We start from the raw sequence: 15055 nt of genomic DNA on the forward strand, positions 1-15055 counted from the left end.
TCTGAGTAAGCAAAACTCTGTAAAAATGTCAATTTTGTTCACCGTGAGGGTTTAAAAAGTGGTTATTCAACATGAGGCACGATCCAATTAACATTTTGAATCATTTTTGGTACAGTCCAAAAAATCCATTTTCTGATGAAAAACGATGACCCTAGAACTGTCGAATGTTCCCAAAATGGTAATTAGTGATTTTTTTTTTAACTTCTAATCTTTTGACTTTAAATGACTGTTGGATGTGAATCATTATGTTTTCAACTAAAATAAGTGTGTATAAAGTCCTTTCTGTGCCTGAAATTGGTCGAAATTGAAGCTTCTGAGTAAGTAAAATTCAGCAAAAAATGGCAATTATGGTCACTGTGAGGGTTTAAAAAGTGGTGATTCAACATGACGCTCGATCCAATTGATATTTTGAATCATTTTTGGTAAAGTCCAAAAAAATCAATTTGCTGATGAAAAACGATGACATCGGACCTGTCGAACATTCCCAAAATGGTCATTAGTGATTATTTTGTAACCTTTAATCTTTTGACTTTAAATTACTGTTGGATGTGAATTATTACTTTTTCAACTAAAAGAAGTGAGTTTAAAATCATTTTTGTGCCTGAAATTGGTCAAAATTGAAGCTTCTGAGTAAACAAAACTCTGTAAAATTGAAATTTTTGGTCACTGTGAGGGTTTAAAAAGTGGTTATTCAACATGATGCACGATCCAATTGTCATTTTGAATAATTTTTGGTACAATCCAAAAAATCACTTTTCTGATGAAAAACGATGACCCCGGACCTGTCGAACATTCCCAAAATGGACAATATTGATGAAATTTTAACATTTAATCTTTTGACTGTAAATGACTGTTGGATGTGAATTATTACTTTTTCAACTAAAATAAGTGTGTTTAAAGTCATTTCTGTGCCTGAAATTGGTCAAAATTGAAGCTTCTGAGTAAGCAAAACTCTGTAAAAAGGGCAATTTTAGTCACCGTGAGGGTTTAAAAAGTGGTTATTGAACATGAGGCACGATCCAATTGTCATTCTGACTCACTTTTTGGTACAGTCCAAAAAAATCTATTTTCTGATGAAAAACGGTGGCCCCTGACCTGTCGAACATTCCCAAAATGGTCAATATTAATACAATTTTAACATTTAATCTTTTGACTGTAAATGACTGTTGGATGTGAAATATTACTTTTTCAACTAAAATAAGTGTGTTTAAAGTAATTTCTGTGTCTGAAATTGGTTAAAATTGAAGCTTCTGAGTAAGCAAAACTCTGTACAAATGGCAGTTTTGGTCACTGTGAGGGTTTAAAAAGTGTTTATTCAACATGAGGCACGATCAAAATGTCATTTTGAATCATTTTTGGTACAGTCCCAAAAAATAAATTTTCTGATGAAAAACGATGACCCTGGACCTGTTGAATGTTCCCAAAATGGTAATTAGTGATTATTTTTTAACTTCTAATCTTTTGACTTTAAATGACTGTTGGATGTGAATTATTGCTTTGTCAACTTAAATCAGTGTTTAAAGTCATTTCTGTGCCTCAAATTGGTCAAAGTTGAAGCTTCTGAGTAAGCAAAACTCTGTAAAAATAGCAATTTTGGTCACCGTGAGGGTTTAAAAAGTGGTTATTCAACATGAGGCACAATCCAATTGCCATTCTGACTCACTTTTTGGTACAGTCCCAAAAAATAAATTTTCTGATGAAAAACGATGGCCCCTGACCTGTCGAACATTCCCAAAATGGTCAATATTAATACAATTTTAACATTTAATCTTTTGACTGTAAATGACTGTTGGATGTGAAATATTACTTTTTCAACTAAAATAAGTGTGTTTAAAGTAATTTCTGTGTCTGAAATTGGTTAAAATTGAAGCTTCTGAGTAAGCAAAACTCTGTACAAATGGCAGTTTTGGTCACTGTGAGGGTTTAAAAAGTGTTTATTCAACATGAGGCACGATCAAAATGTCATTTTGAATAATTTTTGGTACAGTCCAAAAAATCAATTTGCTGATGAAAAACGATGACACCGGACCTGTCGAACGTTCCCAAAATGGTCATTGGTGATGATTTGTTAACCTTTATTCTTTTGACTTTAAAATACTGTTGGATGTGAATTATTACTTTTCAACTCAAATAAGTGTTTAAAGTCATTTCTGTGCCTGCAATTGCTCAAAGTTGAAGCTTCTGAGTAAGCAAAACTCTGTAAAAATGTCAATTTTGGTCACCGTGAGGGTTTAAAAAGTGGTTATTCAACATGAGTCACGATCCAATTGAAATTTTGAATCATTTTTGGTACAGTCCAAAAGATCAATTTTCTGATGAAAAACGATGACCCTGGAACTGTCGAATGTTCCCAAAATGGTAATTAGTGATGATTTTTTAACTTCTAATCTTTTGACTTTAAATGACTGTTGGATGTGAATTATTATGTTTTCAACTAAAATAAGTGTGTATAAGTTATTTCTGTGACTGAAATTGGTCAAAATTGAAGCTTCTGAGTAAGTAAAACTCAGTAGAAAATGGCAATTTTGGTCACTGGGAGGGATTAAAAAGTGGTAATTCACCATGAGGCATGATCCAATTGACATTTTGAACCATTTTTGGTACAGTCCAAAAAATCAATTTTCCGATGAAAAACGAAGACATCGGACCTGTCGAACATTCCCAAAATGGTCAATAGTGATGAAATTTTAACATTTAATCTTTTGATTGTAAAATAAATGACTGTTGGATGTGAAATATTACTTTTTCAAATAAAATAAGTGAGTTTAAAGTCATTTCTGTGCCTGAAATTGGTCAAAATTGAATCTTCTGAGTAAGCAAAACTCTGTAAAAATTGCAATTTTGGTCACCGTGAGGGTTTAAAAAGTGGTTATTCAACATGAGGCACAATCCAATTGACGTTTTGAATAATTTTTGGTACAGTCCTAAAAATCAATTTTCTGATGAAAAACGATGGCCCTGGACGTTTCGAACATTCCCAAAATGGTCAATATTGATAAAATGTTAACATTTAATCTTTTGACTGTAAATGACAGTTGGATGTGATATATTACTTTTTCAACAAAAATAAGTGTGTTTAAAGTAATGTCTGTGCCTGATATTGGTCACATTTGAAGCTTCTTAGTAAGCAAAACTCTGTAAAAAAGGGCAGTTTTGGTCACTGTAAGGGTTTTATAAGTGGTTATTCAAATGAGACACGATCCAATTGACATTTTGAATAATTTTTAGTACAATCCAAATAATCAATTTTCTGATGAAAAACGATGACCCCGAAACTGTCGAACGTTCCCAAAATGGTCAAAATTTATGAAATTTTAACATTTAATCTTTTGACTGTAAATGACTGTTGGATGTGAATTATTACTTTTTCAACTAAAATATGTGTCTTTAAAGTCATTTCTTGCCCGAAATTGTTCAAAATTGAAGCTTCTGTGTAAACAAAACTCTGTAAAAATGGCAATTTTAGTCACTGTGAGGGTTTAAAAAGTGGTTATAGAACATGAGACACGATCCAATTGACATTTTCAATCATTTTTGGTACAGTCAAAAAAATCAATTTTCTGATGAAAAACGATGACCCTGGACCTGTCGAATGTTCCCAAAATGGTAATTAGTGATGATTTTTTAACTTCTAATCTTTTGACTTTAAATGACTGTTGGATGTGAATTATTACTTTTTCAACTAAAATAAGTGTGTTTAAAGTCATTTCTGTGACCGAAATTGGTCAATATTGAAGCTTCTGATTAAGCAAAACTCTGTAAAAATGTCAATTTTGGTCACTGTGAGGGTTTAAAAAGTGGTTATTAAACATGAGGCACAATCCAATTGTCATTTTGAATGATTTTTGGTACAGTCCAAAAAATCAATTTGCTGATGAAAAACTATGACACCGGACCTGTCGAACGTTCCCAAAATGGTCATTAGTGATGATTTGTTAACCTTTAATCTTTTGACTTTAAATTACTGTTGAATGTGAATTATTACTTTTTCAACTCGAATAAGTGAATTTAAAGTCATTTCTGTGCCTGAAATTGGTCAAAATTGAAGCTTCTGAGTAAACAAAACTCTGTAAAAATGGAAATTCTGGTCACCGTGAGGGTTTAAAAAGTGGTTATTCAAAATGATGCACGATCCAATTGTCATGAAAAATGATGACCCCTGACCTGTCGACCATTCCCAAAAAAGTCAATATTGATGAAATTTTAACATTTCATCTTTTGACTGTAAATGACTGTTGGATGTGAATTATTACATTTGTATCTATAATAAGTGTGTTTAAAAACATTTCTGTGCCTTAAATTGGTCAAAATGTAATATTCTGAGTCAGCAAAACTCTGTAAAAATGGCAATTTCGGTCACTGTGAGGGTTTAAAAAGTGGTTATTCAACATGAGGCACGATCCAATTGTCATTTTGACTCATTTTTGGTACAGCTAAAAAAATGAATTTTCTGATGAAAAACGATGGCCCCGGACCTTTCGAACATTCCCAATATGGTCAATATTGATGAAATTTTAACATTTGATCTTTTGACTGTAAATGACTGTTGGATGTGAATTATTACTTTTTCAACTCACATAAGTGAGTTTAAAGTCATTTCTGTGCCTGAAATTGGTCAAAGTTGAAGCTTCTGAGTAAGCAAAACTCTGTAAAAATTTCAATTTTGGTCACTGTGAGGGTTTAAAAAGTGAATATTCAACATGAGGCACGATCCAATTGTCATTTTGACTCATTTTTGGTACAGTCCAAAAAGTCAATTTTCTGATGAAAAACAATGGCCCTGGACCTGTCGAAAATTCCCAATATGGTCAATATTGATGACATTTTAACATTTAATCTTTTGACTGTAAATGACTGTTGGATGTGCATTAATAATTTTACAACTAAAATAAGAGTGTTTAAAGTCATTTCTGTTCCTGAAATTGGTCAAAATTTAAGCTTCTGAGTAAGTAAAACTCGGTAAAAATTGCAATTTTGTTCACTCTGAGGGTTACAAAAGTGGTCATTCAACATGAGGCACGATCCAATTGACATTTTGAAGCATTTTTGGTACAGTCAAAAAAATCAATTTTCCGATGAAAAACAATGACCCCATACCTGTCAAACGTTCCCAAATGGTCAGTATTGATGATTTTTTAACATTTAATCTTTTGCCTGTAAATGACAGTTGGATGTTGTTAGACCTGGCATCCTTGGCGTGGTTTCCCCCTATCTTTTTGCCTCTACCTCCTGTATTTTTTATGCTGTGCTGTATTTCGTTTTTGCTGGTTTAGGTGCAATGGACACTCTGCCACTGCTGATCAGTGTCAGAGTGTAAGTGCTCCCTGTGTAAATTGTTATTATCATTGGATATACATGATTGGCATATTTGTATCACCATGAAGTCCCTAGTAAATTGCACTGGGTGTGCCAGGGCTGGTGATGACAAAGCTACTAGTGGGCCTGCAGCACTGATTGTGCCACCCACATGAGTAGCCCTAAAATGGTGTCTCAGGCCTGCCACAGCAGTGCCTGTGTGCAGTCTGTGAACTGCCATGTCCTCCTGGTTAGTGTCCCCACTGACCAGTTCTAACCCTTCCCTTTCTGTGCACATTGGTCACCCCTATGAGAAGGACCAAGGTACCCCCTTGGGCAGGGTGCAGTGTATGTGATAGGTAGAGCATGTACTTGTGCAGGTGACATGCTCTGGTAGTGAATTACAGCCATTTTTGTTTTTCACTGCTGCAAGGCTATCTTTCTCCATAGGCTATCATGGGGGATTCTGGCTACAGTGGCTACCAGCATACCTTCCCATAGGAGCAAAATAGGATGTAAAAGTCTGGTATCCCTGAACTCAGAATTTAATAACACATCTTTTAGGATAGATGGCTTTTTAACTCCTGTGTTTGAGAATAGCACTTTTAGAAAGTTGCTATTCTCTTGTCTGACCTTTCATTGTGCCTTGGCCTGTTTGTGGATTGACTGTCTGGTTTGAGAGTGACAGGGGCTGGGGATTCCCCGGGAGGCTGGCTGAGTCAGCCCTAGGCTGAATTACTGCATTTGCAACTTGAGTGGTGGGAGGAGATAGCACCTGGGCCTGAATAGGGCTGTGCCTGCCTTCCACAATGCTGGCTCCACCTCCTGCTGGGCAGCTGACGACCCTGCCCCTCACTCTGAAAAGAAAGGAGAAGCCAGGAAAACAAAGTGCTCAAGGAACACCCAGAACTGGTTCAAACCCAGCTCAGAGCCCTCCTGCACAAAGGGAACAAAGACTTTTAGGGGTATAAGTGCAGGGCCCCTGACAACAGAAAATTAGATCATCCTGGAATCAAGAAGGAACCTCTGCCAAGGAGAAACCTGAATCTGAAGAAGGAAGACTGTCCTGCTATTGCTCTGCTGGTCTGACCTGCTGTTGCTTTGCTGCCAAGGAGAGGGGAAGCACTTTTGCTGTTGTGCTGTGTCCCCTGTCTTGAAGGAATCTCCAAGGGCCTGAGAAGAGCTGGCTCCCTGTTTTTCAAGTCCCAGGAACAAAAGGACTTCGCCCCCCGCTTCCCTGAACTCTGCTGAGAGAGTTCTGTCCTTCCTATAGTGCTTGGGCCAGTTGTGGTGCCTCTGGAAGTTGTACCTATGCTGGGAAGCTGGAAACTAAGATTGAGAGACTTTTGCAACTGAAAAGTTATCGCATCGCTCACTGCGGAGCGCATCCCCAACAGCGCGAGAGAATTCCCGCCGCTACAGAGGTTGATATCGTCGCAGCTCCTGTTGCTGCTGCCTAAGATGACGCATCCTTCGATTGCGGGAAGATCACCATCGCTGCGAGCTTCGTCGCAGAGCCTGTCATCGCTGAGGGAGATTATTTATTTATTTATTTTGCGATTTCTAAAGCGCCTGGTGACCCGTAGGCATCCCCGCGCTATAAATCTGTGGAAACCCAGAGAGGGGGGAAAGGGGATGAACTATTTGGGGAACAAGAGGGTTTTAAGTTTTTTCCGGAAAAGAGCATGAGAAGGTTCCAGCCGTAGACTGCGTGGGAGTGAGTTCCATCCTGTGGAGGCTTTGACCGAAAAACGGCGACCGCCGGTGCGAGCCTTCCTGAATTTAGGTACAGTGGCAAAGTGTTCGGCGTCAGAGCGAAGAGGTCTGGGGGCTTTATATGGAATAACCATGTCTCTCAGAGCGGCCGGACCAACACCATTGATGAGCTTATGGGCGGTACACAGGGCTTTAAACTCTACTCTCTGGCGAACCGGGAGCCAGTGTAGGGCCTTGAGGGCAGGTCTGGCTGAGGCTCTGGGTGGGAGGTTCAAAATGAGCCTAGCCGCCGCATTTTGGGTGCGTTGGAGTTTAGCCAGGGTGAATTCCGGTGCCCCGAGATAAATGGCGTTGCTGTAATCAAGTCGGGCTAAAATAAGTCCCTGAACCAGTAGTTTCCTGGATGGGGGGGGGAGGAGGGGGAGAATCTTGCGAACAGAACGCAAGAGACCAAAACAGGTGCCAGCTGTTTTGGCGGCCTGAGTCTTCATAGTGAGATCAGGTTCCAGCCAAACTCCTAGTGTTTTAATCTCTTTTTTTGGTGAAGGAGTTTTACCAAAGGAGTCCGGCCAGACTGATGGTGGGATGGACGTCCATTTATTGCCCAGGAGCATGACCTCGGTTTTTGCACCATTTAACTTCAGGGCGGAATCACACATCCAGGTGTTGATGTCCTGGAGACAGTTCAGCAGGCTGTCTGGGTGGTTATCCAAATGAGACAAGGTGACGACTAGTTGGGTGTCGTCTGCATAATTTATTATTTTTATCCCATAGGGAGTCACTACATCTTCAAGGGGGGCCATGTACACATTAAACAGGGTGGGACTAAGCGATGACCCCTGGGGAACTCCGTTCTTGAGTGATAGTGGTTCAGAACGTGAGTTACCGTCCCACACCTGAAAAAAGCGATTGGATAGAAAAGATTCGATCCATGCTCGCGCCGTTCCCACAATACCTGCCTTGGCAAGGCGATGTAAAAGGACACGGTGGTCCACCGTATCAAAGGCGGCACTGAGGTCCAGGAGGATCACTGCCACTGATCCTCCTGAGTCCAGGATACACCTTGCCTCCTCAATGACAGAGAGGAGGGCAGTGTCCGTGCCATGGCCGAGATCGCCGCACCGCCGGCTTGCGGACCGCATCATGTCGCTGCGCGCATCATCGCAGAGCCATCGCATCGAGGAGCTGCGAGAGAGAGGATCGCAGCTGGATCGCGCATCGTCGCCCCAGAGATCGTCGCAGCCCCTACGAGATCATCGCATCGTACCTTTGCGAGAACAAACTTCCTATGGAACCTACGCACCGGAATCCATACAGGTGGCCTTCCTCCCCATACATACCGAATTCGTCGCAACACGCCCTCTGCTGCAGCGGGTTTGTCGCAAACGCCTCCCCAGGGTCTCAGGAGCAACGCATCACTTGTTTTCCCCCGCACCAACTTCTGCTTTTGGAACTTTGTCGCAACTAAAGGGACTGTTGGCTAAACGTGACGCAAATGTGAACTTTTCACGCATCTGTGGATTATTTTATCGCAACCTTAAGAACTCTTTTGAAACCATATTCTTGAACTGTGTGTGTTGGATTTTTGTCGTTTTGGTCTTGTGTAGTTTACATTAAATAACTTTATTTTTCTAAACTGTTGTGGAGTCAGTTTGTGGTGTTTTCACTGTGTTACTGTGAGTGTTGGTACAAATACTTTACACATTGCCTTTGGTTAGCCTTGACTGCTCGTGCCAAGCTACCTAGAGGGTGAGCAGGGGTTATCTCAGAGGGTTTCCTCCTTACCCTGACTAGAAGCAAGGGTCCCTATTTGGACAGTGGTTCCTACCCCTGCCAACTAGAGACCCCCAGTTCAAACATTGTTGGTCAGCGATGGGAAATTGAACTTGTATTTGTACTAGACCCACCGTGATTGGTGTACATCACTAGTGAGTGCAGACCACTACGCCACCACATACTACATTTTTGATTTTTGTTTCTATTTTTGAGTAACTCTTCTAAGCATCATTCCGTGAATGGGAAGGTAGCCAGTGTGGAAGCAGAATTGGAACTAGAATTTGTCATTGAAGATTTGTATTCCTACAAAGCAAAAGTTCTTAGGAAATTCTGCCAAGACTTTGGCTGCCCCGCAAAGGGCACCCTCAGGAAAGAGGAGTTGCAGAGAATCTTGAAGGCTCATTGGGAGGCACAAGAGGGAAATGATGCCAGTACAGGGAATGGTTTTCAAATCACAGATCTGCCTGTGAGCAGAGTAGGCTCAAGGCCTGGCAGCACCCATTCCAGTAGGGGTTTCATTCAAGAACAGTTAGAGGAGGACCAAAGAGGGAGAGAATATGACTTGTAAGTCATGAAGATAAAAATGAAGCAATTAAAAATGGATAAAGAGAGAGAAAAGGCGGCGGAGGAGAGCAAAAGTGCCCGCGCCTTGGAGGAAAAGAAATTGCTTCTGGCTCATGAGTTGAGCATGAGAAAACTGGATCTTAAAGCCAAGGAGGTGGATGCCAGTTCAAATGGTGGCAGCTCACAGCCAGTCCAGGGGGGTAAAGTATATATTCCCAAGGATCGGGTACAGAATTACTATAGGAGTGAGGATATTTATGCCTGGTTTACTTCTTATGAGATTGCATTGAGAATGAATGGTGTGCCTGAACAGCATTGGGGGACAGGCCTGTGGAAACATTTTGAGGCTTCTGGGAGGAGTGCTCTAGAGCTCTTAGAGATGGCAGGTGCCATGACCTACCCCAATATGAAGGAGGCCTTATGTATCTGGTATGGCCTTACTCCAGAGCAGTATAGACTGCAGTTTAGAAACTCTAAGAAGAGAGAGTCTGAGACTTGGATTGAGTGTGTGAATTTGTACTCACATGCACTGGAAGGTTGGATGAAGGGCAGTAAAGTAACTGATTTTAAGGGGTTATTGCATTTACTCAGTTTGGAGCACTTGAGTAGTCTTTGTGTTCCAGAGCTGCCCCAGCATCTTTTAGACAGCAAGCTGACAGACCCTGTTGAGCTTGCTAAGAGGGCGGACCCCTGGACCAGTACCAGGGTCCACAGAGGAATTGTGGGTATCACAGCCAAAGGTGAGCAGGTTCCCCAGCAGAAGAGTGGGGGGACAAGGGTAACCAAAAGGAACTATTTTGGGGCAAGGGCCCCAAAATAGTTCCCAGGGAAAGGAATCCCAAACCCCCAGACCTAGACAGCCATGGCCTCCTAGGGGAAGGTGGGACAATAGGGACCATGGAGATAACAGAGACAAGGTGGGCCACATGGCTCCTAAACGTCCCAAAAAGAATCCAGCACCCACTGGCGCTCCAGCCCCAGGGTTAGCAAGTGTAGTTTTGGGCGGGGATTTGATTTCCAGTGGGGAGGAGGGTTTAGCAGTTATGTCCCTTGTCTCTATAGGAGACCAAGAGATGGTCCAGGAAACCTTACTGCCCCCTAACACTAAGAAATATGGGCAGAAGGTGACTGTCAATGGGAGGGAGATAGAGGCTCTGAGAGACACAAAAGCCAGCGTGACATCCGTGAGGTGTCAGTGGGTGTCTGAAGAGCAGGTCATCCCTGATGTACTCCACCCTGTAGTGGCAGCTGACAGCTCAGTGCGCCTCTGCAAGTTGGCGCGTGTTCCCTTTGAGTGAGGGGGAGTCTCTGGTCTCTTAGGAGTTGTTGTCAGTGATGCCTTGCCTGTAGACTGTCTGCTAGGTAATGACCTGAAGAGTTCTCCATGGAAGGACGTAGAACACAGAACTCATTTGGAGATGTTGGGTTTTCCTGCGTGGATATGCATGACCACGCGTGCTATGGCAGCCAGTAGGAGTGATTCAGCAGAACTGGAGCCTGAAACAGTGGCCCAGAGACCTGCCAGGTGAGGAAGAGGCAGAGGGCGTGGGAAACCAGCCCCCGCTGTTCCCACGGCCCAGGAAGGAGCAGAACTTGAGGGGGATGCCCTGGAACCTACAGGGAAACAGGTGGCCGAACTGGGCGACGTACCTGAGCTGACCTATTGGCAGCAAGAAGGTGGGCCCTCCAGGGAGGAATTCTGCAAGGAGCAGAAAGAGTGCCTTTCTCTCGCTGGTGTGCGGCAACAGGCCGTGGACCAGGCAGCAGGCCTAGGGTCCAAAGATCACTACATCTACTGGGATGATGACTTGTTATATAGCGAGCCTAAGTTTGCTGAGCCTGTTACAGCCCATGTGCTGGTGGTACCCGCGCCCTTCAGGAATTTCCTAATGGGTCTGGCTCATGACGTGCCTCTTGCAGGACATCTGGGGCAAGAAAAGACCTACCACAGGCTTGTCACCTACTTCTACTGGCCCCAGATGAAGAAGCACGTTGGTTCCTCTTGCAGGTCTTGCCAAACATGTCAGGCCAGTGGCAAGACTGGAGTGAAGTGCAAGGCACCCCTCCAACCCTTTCCTGTGGTGGCCACCCCTTTCGAGCGGGTGGGCATCGACATCGTGGGGCCCCTGGACTCCAAGACAGCCTTAGGCAACAGGTTTATCCTGGTCTTGGTGGACCATGCCACCCGCTACCCAGAAGCAGTCCCTCTCAGGACAATCACAGCACCCGTGGTGGGCCGTGCATTGATTGGGATCTTTTTCCGTGTGGGGTTCCCCAGAGAGGTGGTCTCCGACCAGGGTACCAACTTCATCTCTAGGTACATGAAGCCTCTGTGGGAGGAGTGTGGGGGAACTTATAAGTTCACCACTCCTTACCACCCTCAAGGAAATGGGTTGGTTGAAAGGTTCAACCGCACCCTAAAAGGTATGATTATGGGCCTAGCGGAGCCCATGAGATGGAAGTGAGACGTCTTTCTTCCATGCCTGTTGTTTCCCTACCGGGAAGTTCCTCAGAAGTCCTTAGGGTTCAGTCCCTTTGAACTTCTGTATGGCCAACCTGTTAGAGGGCCTCTCACACTGGTGAAGGAGGGGTGGGAGAAATCCCGTGGGAAAACCCCCCAGGATGTGTTCAGCTATGTGCTGGCCATCCGAAACCAGACACAACGCTTCAGGAAGCTCGCTTAGGAGAACCTGTAAGCTGGCCAGGAAGAACAGAAAAAATGGTAGGAACAGAATACCACTCTGGCCAAATTTCAACCTGGGCAGAAAGTGTGGGTGAGGGCGCCAGTGGAGCCTTGTGCGCTCCAAGGCAAGTGGACTGGGCCATATGAGGTGGTGGAACGCAAGAGCGAAGTAACATACCTGGTTAACTTGAAGACTCCCAGGCAGCCCCTGAGAGTCTTGCATGTGAACCGCCTCAAACCACACTTTGAGAGGTCTGAAGTGACAATGCTCATGGCTACAGATGCTGTAGGGGAAGAGGATAGTAATCCTCTCCCTGACCTCCTGGCAGCTAAGGAGCAAGATGGGTCAGTGGATGGTGTGGTCCTCTCGCCCACCGTGACCCCAGAACAGCAGAGGGACTGTCGCCAGGTGTTGGGTCAGTTTTCCTCTCTGTTCTCTCTGACCCCAGGTCTCACCAATTGGTGCGTCCATGATGTGGACACTGGAGATAGTCTGCCTGTGAAACAGAAATTTTACAGGGTAGCTGACAAGGTCAGGGCCAGCATCAAGGAAGAGGTTTCCAAGATGTTGGCGCTAGGGGTGATTGAGCCCTCCAGCAGCCCCTGGGCTAGCCCAGTGGTCTTGGTACCAAAAGCTGCTGCGCCCGGTGCCACTCCAGAACTCAGGTTTTGTGTGGACTACCGTGGGCTCAATGAGTGATGCACACCCCATCCCCACAGCTGATGAGCTCGTGGATCGGTTGGGAGCTGTCCAGTACCTCAGTACATTTGATTTGACTTCTGGGTACTGGAGGATTGCCTTAACTGATGGGGCCAAAGAGCGGTCTGCATTCTCAACGCCAGAGGGGCACTTCCAGTTCTGAGTCATGCCCTTTGGGTTGAAGAATGCCCCTGCCACCTTCCAGAGACTGGTTAACCAGGTACTGACCGGGCTGTAGGAATTCAGCGCTGCATACCTGGATGACATTGCTGTGTTCAGCTCCACGTGGGAGGAACCCTTGCAACACCTCTGTGAAGTGTTGAAGGCCCTGCAAAGGGCAGGCTTCACTATCAAGGCCAGCAAGTGCCATATAGGGCAGGGATCTGTGGTGTATTTGTGACACCAGGTGGGGAGCGGCTAGGTGGAGCCCCTACAGGCAAAAATTGATACCATTCTGGCTTGGGAGCCCCCCAAGACCCAGAGAGGGGTGAGAGCCTTCCTAGGACTCACCGGGTATTACAGACGGTTTGTCAAGGGGTATGGCACCATCGTTGCCCCCTTGACAGAGCTGACCTCCAAAAGGCAGCCCAAGAAAGTGAACTGGACCGAAGCCTGCCAGACTGCTTTTGATGCCCTGAACAATGCCATGTGCACAGCACCGGTGCTTAAGGCGCCCGACTTCTCCAGTGAGTTCATATTGCAGACAGACGCTTCAGAGCATGGTGTGGGATCAGTACTCTCACAGATCAATGACGAGGGCTGGGATCAGCCTGTGGCTTTCATTAGTAGGAGGCTACTCCCCAGGGAACAGAGGTGGAGTGCAATTGAAAGGGAAGCTTTTGCTGTGGTTTGGGCTCTGAAGAAGCTGAGGCCCTACCTGTTTGGGACTCACTTCCGTGTTCAGACAGACCACAGGCCCCTCAGATGGGTAATGCAGATGAGGGGTGAGAACCCAAAACTGTTGAGGTGGTTCATCTCTCTACAGGGAATGGACTTTACAGTGGAACACCGCCCTAGTACAGAACACGCCAACGCTGAGGGTCTATCCAGATTTTTCCGCCTTAGTGAAGAGAACTCCCAAAAGTGTGGGTAGTTCTCCCCACTTTCAGATGGAGGGGACACGTGTTAGACCTGGCATCTTTGGCATGTTTTCCCCCTATCTTTTTGCCTCTACCTCCTGTACTTTTAATGCTGTGCTGGATTTCGTTTTTGCTGGTTTAGATGTTTTGGACACTCTGCCACTGCTGATCAGTGTCAGAGTGTAAGGGCTCCCTGTATAAATTGTTATTATGATTGGATATACATGATTGGCATATTTGTATCACCGTGAAGTCTCTAGTAAAGTGCACTGGGTGTGCCAGGGCTGGTGATGACAAATGCTACTAGTGGGCCTGCAGCACTGATTGTGCCACCCACATGAGTAGCCCTAAAATGGTGTCTCAGGCCTGCCACCGCAGTGCCTGTGTACAGTCTGTGAACCACCATGTCCTCCTGGTCAGTGTCCCCACTGACCAGGCCTAACCCTTCCCTTTCTGTGCACATTGGTCACCCCTATGGAAGGCCCGAGGTACCCCCTTGGGCTGGTTGCAGTGTATGTGAAAGGTAGAGCATGTACTTGTGCAGGTGACATGCTCTGGTAGTGAATTACAGCCATTTTCGTTTTTCACTGCTGCAAGGCTATCTTGCTCCATAGGCTATCATGGGGAATGCTGGCTACAGTGGCTACCAGCATATCTTCCCATAGGAGCAAGATAGGACATAAAAGTCTGGTATCCCTGAGGAAAGGTGGTTTGTAACTCATGTGTTTGAGAATAGCACTTTTAGAAAGTTGCTGTTCCCTTGTCTGACCTTTCTGTGTGCCTTGGTCTGTTTGTGGATTGACTGTCTGGTTTGAGAGTGACAGGGGCTGGGGATTCCCCAGGAGGCTGGCTGAGCCAGCCCTAGGCTGAATGACTGCATTTGCAACTTGAGTGGTGGGAGGAGATAGCACCTGGGCCTGAATAGGGCTGTGCCTGCCTTCCACAATGCTGGCTCCACCTCCTGCTGGGTGGCTGATGCCCCTGCCCCTCACTTTGAAAGGAAAGGAGAAGCCAGCAAAACAAAGTGCTCAAGGAACACCCAGACCTGGTTCAGACTGGGCTCAGAGCCCTCCTGCACAAAGGGAACAAAGGCTTTTAGGGAAATAAGTACAGGACCCCTGACAACAGAAAATTAGATCATCCTCGAATAAAGAAGGAACCTCTGCCAAGGAGAAACCTGAATCTGAAGAAGGAAGACTGTCCTGCTATTGCTCTGCTGGTCTGACCTGCTGTTGCTTTGCT

The sequence above is a fragment of the Lissotriton helveticus genome, chromosome 5_1 (assembly GCF_964261635.1).
Source record: "Lissotriton helveticus chromosome 5_1, aLisHel1.1, whole genome shotgun sequence".
Lineage (NCBI taxonomy): Eukaryota > Metazoa > Chordata > Amphibia > Caudata > Salamandridae > Lissotriton > Lissotriton helveticus.